Below are 12655 nucleotides of genomic sequence, written 5' to 3' on the forward strand. Positions count from 1 at the left end.
GGCTCCTCCACCTTTAACTTCTGCTTTGTTACATTGCTTGTATTTATATTCTGAACCCCAGCCAAAGGCATATTACAGTCAAATAAGATAAAATACATACAAACGCAGTAAACAGAGCAATGAGACAGCTACCAAAGACAAGATAAAACAACAGCATGAAGGATCACCCAAAAGCCAGCTTCACTAAACAGGCTATAAAAGCCTTCCTAAAAAGGAAGAAGACGAAATGAAAGATCTTTGTCTGTCTCGTTGGACAAATCCAACAAGACAGAAGAAGATCTGCATGTTGTTGTTGTTATAGGGCAAATGCAACCGTGGGGCCTGTAGTTAAGCTTGTAGATCTGAGATTGGAGGAAAGAGAAGATGAAACTTTGTTCCACATGGAATTTCCCTGCTCTATGTTGTCCTCTGTCCACATTCACAGTTGTGGAACTCCATGGCAGAAGGAAGGACAATTATTGTTGTAGTTGTTATTTATTATCCACCTCCTCCCAAGGCTCGAGGTGGGAAACAATATAGATTAAAACACATAAGAACACTTAAATACATTACGTTAAAACGTGTAAATATAGGACACATTCAAATCAACTAATAATAATAATAATAATAATAATAATAATAATAATAATGTTTTATTTATATTGTCCCGCCTCTCCCGATGGATCGAGGCGGGATTACAACAGCATTATACAAACACAATGATTCTAATAACAGTTAGTTAAAATCACAATATAAAACATATTTCATCTAAAAACAATTGGTACAATATAAAAATTTATCACAGCCTGAAGTAGACTCCTAATCAGGAGGTAGCGAACTTGTTGAATCTATAAAAGATCAGGAGGGTATGCTTGCTGGAAGAGGTATGTTTTCAGTGCCTTTTTGAAGGCGTCCAAGATGGGAATGAGTTGAAGCTCTTCTGGAAGATTGTTCCAAATCGTTGGAGCCCTAGCCAAGAATGCTCTCTGGCGAGTAAATGTTAATCTCACCTTGGGGTGTTCAAGTAGGTTCTTCCCAGATGTTCTGAGAGTGCGGGGCAGATTATGTCGGGAGAGGCGTTCCCTTAAGTAACTCGGGCCCAAGCCATATAGGGCTTTAAAGGTGATCACCAACACTTTGTATTGCGCCCAGAAGCTAATTGGCAGCCAGTGTAAGGATTTTAGTACAGGTGTTATGTGGTCTGATCTTGAGTACCAGTGACCAATCTGGCTGCGGCATTTTGGACTAGCTGAAGCTTCCGAACTTGGTACAAAGGTAGCCCCATGTAGAGCGCATTACAGTAATCTAAATGAGAGGTTACCAGTGTGTGTACTACAGTTTCAAGGTCCTTTCGGTACAGACAGGGGCACAGTTGGCGTATCAGCTGAAGCTGGTACCAAGCACTCCTGGCCATCGCATCTACTTGAGATGATAACTGTAGGGATGAGTCCAGGAGTACTCCCAAACTGCGAACTTTGTCCTTTAGGGGAAGTGTGACCCCATCCAGGACTGGGTGGCAAATTTCTCTGTCTGGACTTGGGGTGCCTATCACGAGTACCTCCGTTTTCTCTGGATTCAGGTTGAGTTTGTTTTCCCTCATCCAGCCCATTACAGACTCAATGCAGGCATTCAGAGGAGAGATGCCATCCCTAGTCACTGCAGCAGTCGGATGATGTTTATCACACTATGCTCTTAAAGAGGTACTATTCCAGTGTGACTCCTCTAGCAGCCTCCTGTTGCATGCTGGGATTGGCAGTTTTAAGGAGCTGAACTTCTCTGCCTGAGAATTCTAAATACCCCTCCTTAAAACTGCCAATCCCAGCATGCAACAGGAGGCAGCTAGAGGAGTCACACTGGAATAGTACCTCTTTAAGAGCTCGTCTGATAAACACCGGAGACATAGAGAAGTGAATTTGGGTGTCATCAGCATATTGATAACACCGCGCCCCATATCTCTGGACGATCTCTCCCAGTGGCTTCATGTAAATGTTAAAAAGCATGGGGGACAGAATAGCGCCCTGAGGGACACCAGATGTCAGTTCCCTTTTGCAAGAACAACTGTCCCCCAGCATCACCATTTGGAATCTGCCCGAGAGATAGGAACCGGAGCACAGTGCCCCCAATACCTAGCTCCCTCAGGCGCTCCAGAAGGATACCATGGTCAATGGTATCGAATGCTGCTGAGATATCTAAGAGCACCAACAGGGCCACACTTCCCCTGTCAATGTCCAGACGGAGATTATCAACTAGGGCGACCATGGCAGTTTCAACTCCGTATCCCACCCTAAAGCCAGTTTGAAATGGGTCCAGATAATCGGCTTCATCCAAGACAGCTTGGAGTTGGAAGGCAACTGCCCTCTCAATCACGTTGGCCAAAAATGGTAGTAAAGAGATTGGCCTATAGTTGTTCCTTATCAGGGGATCTAGAGAGGGTTTCTTTAAGAGAGGCTTAACCAATGCATGCTTAAGTGCTGATGGAAATTTCCCCTCTCTAAGGGATGCATTTATTATAGTCTGAAGCAGTGATGTTACAGCATCTCCTCCCTGAACGGTCAGCCAAGATGGGCAGGGATCGAGGGGGCAAGTCGTCCTCCTTACACATCCAAGGAGCTTGTCCACTTCATTGGTACTCACAAGCTCAAAACGATCCAGTCTAACACAGTCCGCGGAGTCACTGGATACCTCTCTCATAGTCTCTGTTTTAATCTTTTAATGTTTTAATGTTTTAATTGGCCTGTAAAGCATCCATTTTGTTATTTTTTGAAAATGAATCAAAATTTAAAATTTAAAAAGAAATCATTCAGCATAAATTTTAAAATATATCAGTTTAAAATTCAGTTAAAATCGACTGGGTAGGCCTGCTGGAAGAGGTAGGTCTTTAATACCATTTTGGGTCCAGGAAGCATACTTAGCTGTCGAATCTCTCCTGGAAGGTCATTCCACAGTCTAGCTGATGAAAATGGCTTCTGGGTGACAGTTGCCAGTCTGATGCTGGCCAGTTGAAGTCAATGTTCCTCAGAGAACCCGAGGGAATGGGGTAAGGAGAGAATTAAAGTATATACCTTGGTGGAATAAGAACACTCAGAGCAAGGGACGTATCTGAGGAAGTAGACTGAAGTCTACAAAATCTTATGCTACCAACTTCTTCCTTGCAATTTACTGGTAGTCTCAAAGGTGTTACAAGCTCCCAGATCAATGATAAAGTTAACTTTGGAGTTTTAAAAAAACTCCATGTTGGCTGAGAGACTCAAGGAGTTGTACTTCAAAAGAGTAGGTTTTCCAAGCTCTGAGCAAAACCAAAGCTAGAGGGTAGCTCTTGATTCGTCACGGTTAAGGGCTCCAGAAGAATGACTGGGAGGCTGTTGCCAACGTGACCCACAAGAGTTTCCTATGGAATTTGCATCGTTCCACTTAATAGTAGGGACAGCTCTAGAAGTATCATCTAGTTTGATCTAAAATGTCTCCCAAGAGCAGCAAAATTGGCATGCCAAGCAGATTTCAGGAGTGCTTCTGCCTAGGAAGAAAGCCTGGAGTGCGTTTCAGGGCAAGAAGGATTGTGGCGATGAAGTTCACCATCGGTTGGGGTGAATTTAAAGAGCATACAAGTGATGTAAAAAGACATGTGGTCCATGAATGGTCCTGAGCCTTCAGAGGTGTGTGGGTTTTTCAAGCTTTGTGGCCATGTTCTAGAAGAGTTTATTCCTGATGTTTCACCAGCATCTGTGGCTGGCATGGAAGAGAATGCTGGCATGGAAGAGAGTTGGATATATGTGTATACACACACACACACACACACACACACACACAGTGTGTGACCCTGGGTAGGGAGGAGTGATTTCCATGTTAATCTGTGTATTGTTCTGTTGTTGATGGCAGGGCCTCAGGGTGGGAGGATATGCCCATCAGGAATAAAGTCTTCTAGAACATGGCCATGTAGTCTGAAAAACCTGCAAAAAACTATAGATGCTGGCCATGAAAGCCTTCAACTTCACACTGGTGAGAGAACTTTGGCAGATGCTCACTTGTGAGATGTTACAAGTGCATAGGAGCCCCAGTTGTATTGAGTTCTTCATGGAAAATGCTGGTAGAAACATGTGTCTGTCTGGCATTGCAAGTTCTGGAGCTGACATAGGTTCAGGTGGTGACCACTCGGATTGAGCCTCTGGTTGCCCAAGGGGTGAAATTGCCCCCATCCTGATCACCTTCCTAGCTTCTGTCATTCTGTACTCAGTGTCAGGAGGGCCCTTGGGGTTCTTCAGTGCCACATCCCTGCCATCTGCTGGGAAGTCTCCCATGTATCTGGTGGGAGGGTATGAATGCAAAGACTTGGATTGGAGAAGAGGAGGGGGTGGTACACCAGGCAAACTCTCAACGGGGGAAATTTCCTTTATAGCTTGTATGAATAATCTTTGTTGTAATTTCCAGTCCTTTTAAAGAACCTCCCCCTCCTACACTAAAGCCCTTTACCAAAGATTGCTCATATCACCCCCAACCCCTGAAAGCGTGTCTTTCCTCCTAACTGAGCAGATTAGTTTACATTTTGTGAAACGTCTTTCTTTTAAAAAATATCATGATTGCGTATAACAGGAACAAAGATTTATATTCGCAAATTTTTCTGGCAGCACCTCCTCTGTTTGGAGCCCTGGCAAGTCATTTTGGCATCCTTTTCTATTTCTAAAAGAACTGTTCCAACTCACCAGGTCTTTTTCTTACTCCCCATATCCATTTTTCAATCCACCTTCCATCCATCATGGAGTACTTGGACAGTATCTGCACATCCTTTCAAACTTTAACAAATCCAGAAGGCAATGATTTGGGGCACATTATTCCATGGAGAACTCAGCATCAACTGTCAAAGTTCCAGTATTCACTTTGATCGACGCCATATGCAGACAGCTATTCTCAGAGAGGAGCAGGTCTTTGGTCAGATCAATGGGTCTTAATTGTCCAGTCAAAACCAAGCCATCCCCAAATACTTTGCAATATACCTGGTACAGCTCACAGTGTAATCTTGCAGAGAAAATTCATCCATTCCACCCTCTACTGAGTTGGTTTCAGCTATGTTCAAAGGAAAAAGGGAAGCCTGAGAATGAGGTGATCTTATCTACTCTGCTATCATCATCATCGCCTTTATTACAGTTAACAAACCATAAAGCAAAACAACGACAACACAACTACAACAAAATCAACCCAAACACCCCAACATCTTATATCCTATACACCTAATGTGTTTTAAAACAGCTTGTCCCTGCAAATCCATGGCCTGAGCCTTTTTCATATTGAGTGATTTGGTGCGCAACCTCCAGCGCTGGTTGCAGCAAAATGGCAGAGAGAAGAGCAAAAGAGACTGTAAGAATTTGGTTCCACTAAGAAAATGTGGGACAGGAGAATGCAGAAGACTTGAGGAAACCTCCAGGCTCTGAAAACTGTTATGGTCATATTTTTTGCTTCTTCAGAGACAACTGAAATAAAGCAATGAAAAATAGTCTCTCTATTTGGGTGTCTTTGGCTTGGAATCTGCCTCTTGCTCCCTTTCCCTTCAAAACTAGACTAAGCAACTCGCTCAGTAACTCCAAATATAGTCAGCCCTTCTCAGAAAAATTTTAGTCATAGCAAATGGAGACTCAACAAAACATAACCTCATCTTCGCAGCGCATACGGCTCCTTTCTTACACTCTTTACTAGGCTTTATTTATGCTATGCGCGTTCTCTCGCCTGGATCAGGCTGTTGCAGTCCAGAACTGAAGGGCGCCACAAACGTATCAACTCATTCATCAATGACTTGGCAGATATGAATAGGTGCAGTTTCGCAAGCCGCAAATCTCTGGTACGGCAAGATGAGTTCTTACTAGCAAAAATGCCTGTTGGCATGATGGGCTGTATTTATGTCCTGCCATAAATCTTCTCATTCTCCTGCACACATTGTCCCATTGTAGGAGGTGAATTTCACAGGCAGATAAACCCATTGTCCCCTCACAATGGTAGCCACTTGCACATTGCCAGGAAAAGAGGAAACATCTCACCAAAAAAACAGGACAAAAAAGAAGCAGATTTACATAATTTTTTGCATATGCTAATTGTATATCTGTATGCACATTTAGAAATAATTACTATAATTACAGTAGAAATACGATGCATCTTACTTTAGTGGGAAAGACGGCATCCTTGGCGCCTGTTCAGTTTGTGCTACTAATTGTGGAGAGGAAACTGTCCGTTGTGACGAAAATGTTATGAAGTATTTTGTGCATTTTGGGTGGCCCAAGAAAGGCATTGCTGTATTGTGAATTTTGGATGTACTTGTCCGAAATGGTGCTTGTCTACCTTTTAAACCAGACCTGGACTGAAGAGCTGTTCAAAGAAAATATGCCTTCAAACTGTCCTGGCTGAATGAGACTACATGTGAAAGGGATCTAGGAGTCCAAATGGACCACAAGTTGAACATGGGTCAACAGTGCAATGCGGCAACTAAAAAGGCCAATGCAATTTTAGGCTGCATCAATAAAAGTACAGTGTCTAGATTAAGGGAAGTAATAGTGCCACTCTATTCTGCTTTGGTCAGGCCCCACCTGGAATATTGTGTCCAGTTCTGGGAACCACCATTCAAAAAGGATGTTGAGAAACTGGAGTGTGTCCAAAGGAGGTTGACTAAAATGGTGAAGGATCTGGAAACCATGCCCTATGAAGAAGGACTTAGGGAGCTGGGGATGCATCCTTCTGAGGTCGCTAAAATGAGTACCCAGACTGTTGGGGGCAAATTAGCTTACTTGCTAATTAGCTTACTTGCTGTTCACCGCTATGATCTTTGGAATAGCGGTATATAAATAAAACAAATTATTATTATTATTATTATTATTATTATTATTATTATTATTATTTAGCCTGGAGAAAGGAAGGTTAAGATGTGATATGATAGCCCTGTTTAAATACTTGAAGGGATGTCATATTGAGGCGGGAGCAAGCTTGTTTTCTGCTGCTCCAGAGAACAGGACCCGGAACAATGGATGCAAGCTTCTGGAAAAGAGATTCCACCTCAACATTAGGAGGAACTTCCTGACAGTAAGGGCTGTTTGACAGTGGAACACACTCCTTCCTCGGAGTGTAGTGGAGTCTCCTTCCTTGGAGGTCTTCAAACAGAGGCTGGAGGGCCATCTGTCAGGGATGCTTTGATTGAGATTTCCTGCATGGCAGAATGGGGTTGGACTGGATGGTCCTTGTGGTCTCTTCCAACTCTATGATTCTGTGATTCTGTGTCAACTGGAACTCTAGTTCTGTGAACCAAGGTGAAAGGTGAGGGTTCAGGATTGGACTTTTCCATCCAGTGCCTCCATCTTTCAAGTGCCACTATATAACATAAACACAGACAAACACATATCAAAGCAGGACCCAGAGCCTGGCAGTATCTACAGTGAGATGAGTAGAGTGTTGTGCAAAGAGCATGTGAAAAGTGGAGCTGGTGCTGACAACTGAGAATTGTGGCATCCTTTGGGCCACCATAGTTTCCACGTCTCACACAATGAAGTCTTGGCAGGCTGACAGTAACACCTGGCTAAGGAGCACAGGGTGACCAGGCCTCCTCCTTTTCCAAGACATGTCTTACATTTCAACCCCCTGTCCAGGAGGAATTCCAAAATGACCTCTATTTTGAGCATGACCAAGAAGTCCATTGAGTAACATGTGCTGTTCTCCTTTGAGGAGCAACAACAGACAAGACATGTCCCTAGAGTTCAGGGTGCACTTCCGTTGCCAAATCAAGATGATAGAAGGCTTTGCTTTAGAAGTATCTAAAACAGAATATATAAGAAGCCCAGATAAAGGGTTGAATTGGGAAGAGGTTAGGGAAAGAATTAGAATTGAATGTTGCTCATCTAGATGTCATATATTTCAAGTTATATTCGTGTACAATGTAAACAATGATGTGTTGGATGCCTAATATAATAATAATAATAATAATAATAATAATAATAATAATAATAATAATAAAGTATGTGCCCTGAAGCTGCATTTTACCTGATGGAGATCCTGTGGAATTTTCAAAGCTAATGCCCTGTAAACTAGTGGTAGATCTAATAAAAGACATCTCCTTCCTTTCTTTCCAATCAGATCCAGTCAGATCTTTCAAAGTATGGTCTTGAATATTCTGTGTGGATGGGATATCAGGTTTTTTGAATGGCCTGGAATCGTGTTGATTTAAAAGAGGCAAAAGAGAAAGGACTACAAGGGAGCAACACATGGACCGAGCCGTCATAAAGCTTGCTGGCGTTTGGCACTGTTCTTTGCCTCATAAAGACAGAATGGGGGTACAATACAAAAAGTTAACAAAGACCTGGCCGTGACAGGCCTGGCTAAGGTGGAAAGGGGCAACCTACCCTCTATTGCTTTCCTCGTTCCCCTTTGGGGCTAAATTAGCTCCATGCTGAGCGTTCTTAGCAATGACAAATTTGGAGCCGGCAGCATAAAAGATGGAATGAAAAGGAAATGGGGTGGAAAGGCAAGAGCAGTTGAATCCCAGCTGGGCTTGTGTTTCTTTTCTGGGATTCGTCCCTTTCTCTTCTTTCGAAGTTGGCAGTGTCGAAGAAGGTTGTATATTTTTTCCTTCTTCCCAAGCTCCCTTTCTCCAAAGCCTTTGGCAAGTTGCAAACAAAAAGAGAGCCCCATTGACTGAGTGCCCCATCCCATGGGAGGTGAATCCTGCCCCTGCCAAGCTGGACAGAGAACCCAAGAGCGAGGAAGAAAAGAGGGAAGAGTGATAATGGAGTTAGAAGTAGGAGGGGGAAACACGGCCAAGGCAGAATCTTTGGAGAGAGGCAAATTGAGATGTTCAAAGGAAGATGGCAGGGAGCAGCAAAAAGCAGAGTGGGAAAAGCCCCCCTCCGTCTCCCTTTTATTGCTCAAATAAAGTGCATGTGGGAATGAGGGGAGGGACACTTGGAGGATGGCCAAGGAAGGAGGAGACCTTGGCTCCTGACACAGACAGGCTGTTTGGAAAGTCAGGTGTCTTAAGTTGGTTGGAAGGAAGGAGCATGGCTTGTCAAGACCAGGACATCCATTGTGGATGGTGGCAACAACAACACTCCCCCTGCCTTGCCTTTGTGTTATCCCACCAAAGAGAGAAAGAAATATTAATCAAGCCCATTTTCCCAGTGGATCACCGGCCAAAGATGGCTAGCAATTTGCCACTGGGTTATGGCAGGAAGATAAACGCAGCTCTGAACAAGTGATGTGCACCAGACCCTACTGGAATCAAATAAAGGTTTTAAACTAGATGAAATGAGTGCATAACTGCATATTCCTGATCGTTTGTTTAGTAAATTGCAGCCATTTCGTACTGGTGGTTAATCACCTAGCTTACAACCACAGTGATGGAAGAGAAGGCTTCTGGTTCTCTGGTTAGAACTGCATTAGGAAAGAGAGAATAGTACCACTCTGTTCTGCTTTGGTCAGACCTCACCTGGAATACTGTGTTCAGCTCTAGGTGCCACAATTCAAAAAGGATGATTATCATACCAGGGCCCATTCAGCAATAATTGTGGTAGTGAAAACAAAAAGCAACACTAGCTCTATAGCGCTCAATATTTTCACACACTCACGCAATTGCTTGATAAGGCGACATACAACCCAAAGAACAGCGCAATTGCTTTCCACACATGAATGAATCATTAGTCCATTGGAATTGATTGTTTTGCCTATGCATCAGTTCAGCACATCACCAAATCATGTTCCCGCCCCGCACAGAGTAAAAAACAACAAATTTAAAGTTATTACTTCACCATAGTATTTTAATCCAATGTAAATAAAACAATGCCCTACACCTCAAACGAGACTGAAAGCCACTGTAAACCCAATCCTGGCAGTGGAACAAATTGCTTGTGCCGAAATGCAGACCTTTTAAACTTTAAAGGTCCTGGATTGCTTCCCCAAAAGCACGAATGAAATGTGATTAGCTCTCGCACCCTGACAATTGCGCTCCAATCGCACTATTGAGAAGGCATTCATAGGATTTCCCTGTGAATGTTTTGCTGCTGGTTCTTCCTGGGATGAGTCCTGGATGAGTGTGATGTCGTCTGAAAATCTTCCGTGCAATTGTGGGATTTAGCCGGGATTATGCTTTTTCTTCCCCCTTTTCCCCCTGCTTGATAATTTCCGATGTTGACAAGCTGGAGCTGGTGAAGGGTTTGGAAACCATGCCCTGTGAGGAGAGATTTAGGGAGTTGGGTATGTTTAGTCTGGAGAAGAGAAAGTTAAGAGTTGGCATGATAGCCATGTTTAAATATTTGAAGGGATGTCATATTGAGGAGGGAGCAAGCTTGTTTTCTGGTGCTCCAGAGATTAGGAGCAATGGATTCAAGCTACAGGAAAAGAGATACCACTTCAACATTAAGAAGATCTTCCTAAGAGCTGTTTGACAGTGGAATATGTTGCATATTAGATGTATCTGCCATCATGATATCAGTTATGACATCGAAACTTATCGCACACATTCCCCCCCCCCCCGGTATGGGCACTGAAAGGGGACGCTCGGGGCCGCGTACGACCAAGAAAAATTGATTTTATTGCACAGCAAATCATCCTCAAAATGGCCCTGTTCCATCCCCGGTGCCAAGCCGTCCCCATTTAGTGCTGAGGCACATCATTTTGCTTGGCTGGAAGTCTTCTGACCCGAAAATTTAATGCGCCTCAACACTGAATGGGGATTGCTTGGCTCCAGGGGACAGAATGGGGCCATTTTGAAGATGATTTGCTGTGCAATAAAATCTGTCTTTTCTCGGTCGCTGTTGAATAGCACTGGGCCCAGGACAGACCCATATGGGACCCAACTGGTTACTTCTCTCCAGAATGAAAAGGAGCCATTGCTAAGCACCCTTTGGCTTCAGTCAGTCAACCAATGACAAATCCATGTAACAGTTACTTTGTCTAGCCCACATTTCACTAGCTTTTTTGCAAGAATGTCATGGGGAACCCTGTCAAAGGCCTTACTGAAATCAAGATAAACTATATCCACAGCATTCCCTTCATCTTCCAAGCTGGTAATTTTATCAAAGAAAGAGATCAGATTTGTCTGGCATGACTTCTTTCTCTGAAACCTATGTTGACTCTTTGTGAATATGACATTGCCTTCTAGATGTTCACAGACTCTGTTTAATTATCTGCTCCAGAATCTTTCCTGGGATTGATGTCAGACTAACTGGATGATAATTGTTGGGATCCTCTTTTTTCCCCTTTTTGAAGATGGGGACAACGTTTGCCCTCCTCCAGTCTGCTGGGATTTCTCCTGTTTTCCAGGAGTTCTCAAAGATTATTGCCAATGGCTCTGATATTACATTTGCCAGTTCTTTTAATACCCTTTGATGGAGTTCATCTGGTCCTGGAGACGTAGATTCGTTTAGATTAGCCAGGTATTCCTGTACTATCTCTTTCCTTATTCTGTGCTGAAATTCTCCTATTCTGTCCTCTGCTCCATTATCCTCAGGTTGACAATCAGACAAATTCCTATTCCCAGTCATTCTGACTAAATTGCAATATTAATAATAAATAAGTTAACACTTTGATGCCTGAGGCAGCCACTTCATTGTCTAACCTACCTTCTGTCTACTGAACTACTGCCAGATGGTGCTTCTTTTCCCTTACCTTCTCATCCACATGAATGTTCCTGTATTTATCCATGAAGTGCTGGAGGAATGTGACTCACCTTCAAGAAGACTAAACTTTAGGACACCCCTTAGTCTTTGTCTGCTCTCCCTTCTTGAGCCGAAATTGTAGTGTCTTTGGGCTGTGTCTTTGTACAGTCCCACTTTGGGGATTATATCAACTTCAAGCAAGCAACTCCAACCAATCTCTCTATTGACAAGGCCATTATTCAGAAAGAGATAATGTGTTCTATACTCTGCTCCATTTGTTATGATCTGACAGTTCAGGAAGAATCTTAATGGATTTGTCTTTGAAGAAGAGTCAATATGTCTTTGGCATGCACCCTGCACTCGGGACAGAACAGGAGTTAACATATATCAGTCAAGCCAGACAAAGATTTTTATTGCTTCAGCCATAACAGAATGAGAGTACTGTGCACACCAATAAAGAACTATATGGCAAAGTAAAATACAATTGTCTTTATAGCATTAATAAACTACAATCATAAAAGAAAACACATCCATTGTTCTCTGCTCTAGTCTCTGGAGCAGCAGAAAGCAAGCTTGATCCCTCCTCAATATGACATCCTTTCAAGTATTTAAACAGGACTCTCATATCACCTCTTAACCTTCTCTTCTCCAGGTTAAACATCCCCAGCTCCCTAAGTCTCTCCTCATAGGGGCTTCATGGTTTCCAGACCCTTCACCATTTTAGTCACCCTCCTTTGGACCTGCTCCAGTTTTTCAACGTCCTTCTCAGCGTCCTCAATCTGGACATAATATTCCAGGTGGGGCCTGACCAAAGCAGAATAGAGTGGCACTATTACTTCCCTTGATCTAGACACTATACTTCTATTGATGCAGCCTAAAATCGCATTGGCCTTGTTAGCTGCCGCATCGCACTGTTGACTCATGTTCAACTTGTGGTCTACTTGGACTCCTACGTCCCTTTCACACGTAGTTTCATTCAGCCAGGTTTCTCCCATCCTATATCTGTGCATTATTATTATTATTATTATTATTATTATTATTATTATTATTATTATTATCCC

The 12655-nt window shown here is 43.1% G+C and overlaps 1 protein-coding gene across 1 annotated transcript in view; it reads left to right on the forward strand.

The window, feature by feature from the left end:
- The window catches only part of NTN3 (netrin 3), a 65991-nt gene that overhangs the window by 47914 nt on the left and 5422 nt on the right, over nt 1-12655 (forward strand). The gene's annotated exons all lie outside the window — the stretch shown is intronic.

The sequence above is a fragment of the Sceloporus undulatus genome, chromosome 8 (assembly GCF_019175285.1).
Source record: "Sceloporus undulatus isolate JIND9_A2432 ecotype Alabama chromosome 8, SceUnd_v1.1, whole genome shotgun sequence".
In the NCBI taxonomy this organism is placed as follows: domain Eukaryota; kingdom Metazoa; phylum Chordata; class Lepidosauria; order Squamata; family Phrynosomatidae; genus Sceloporus; species Sceloporus undulatus.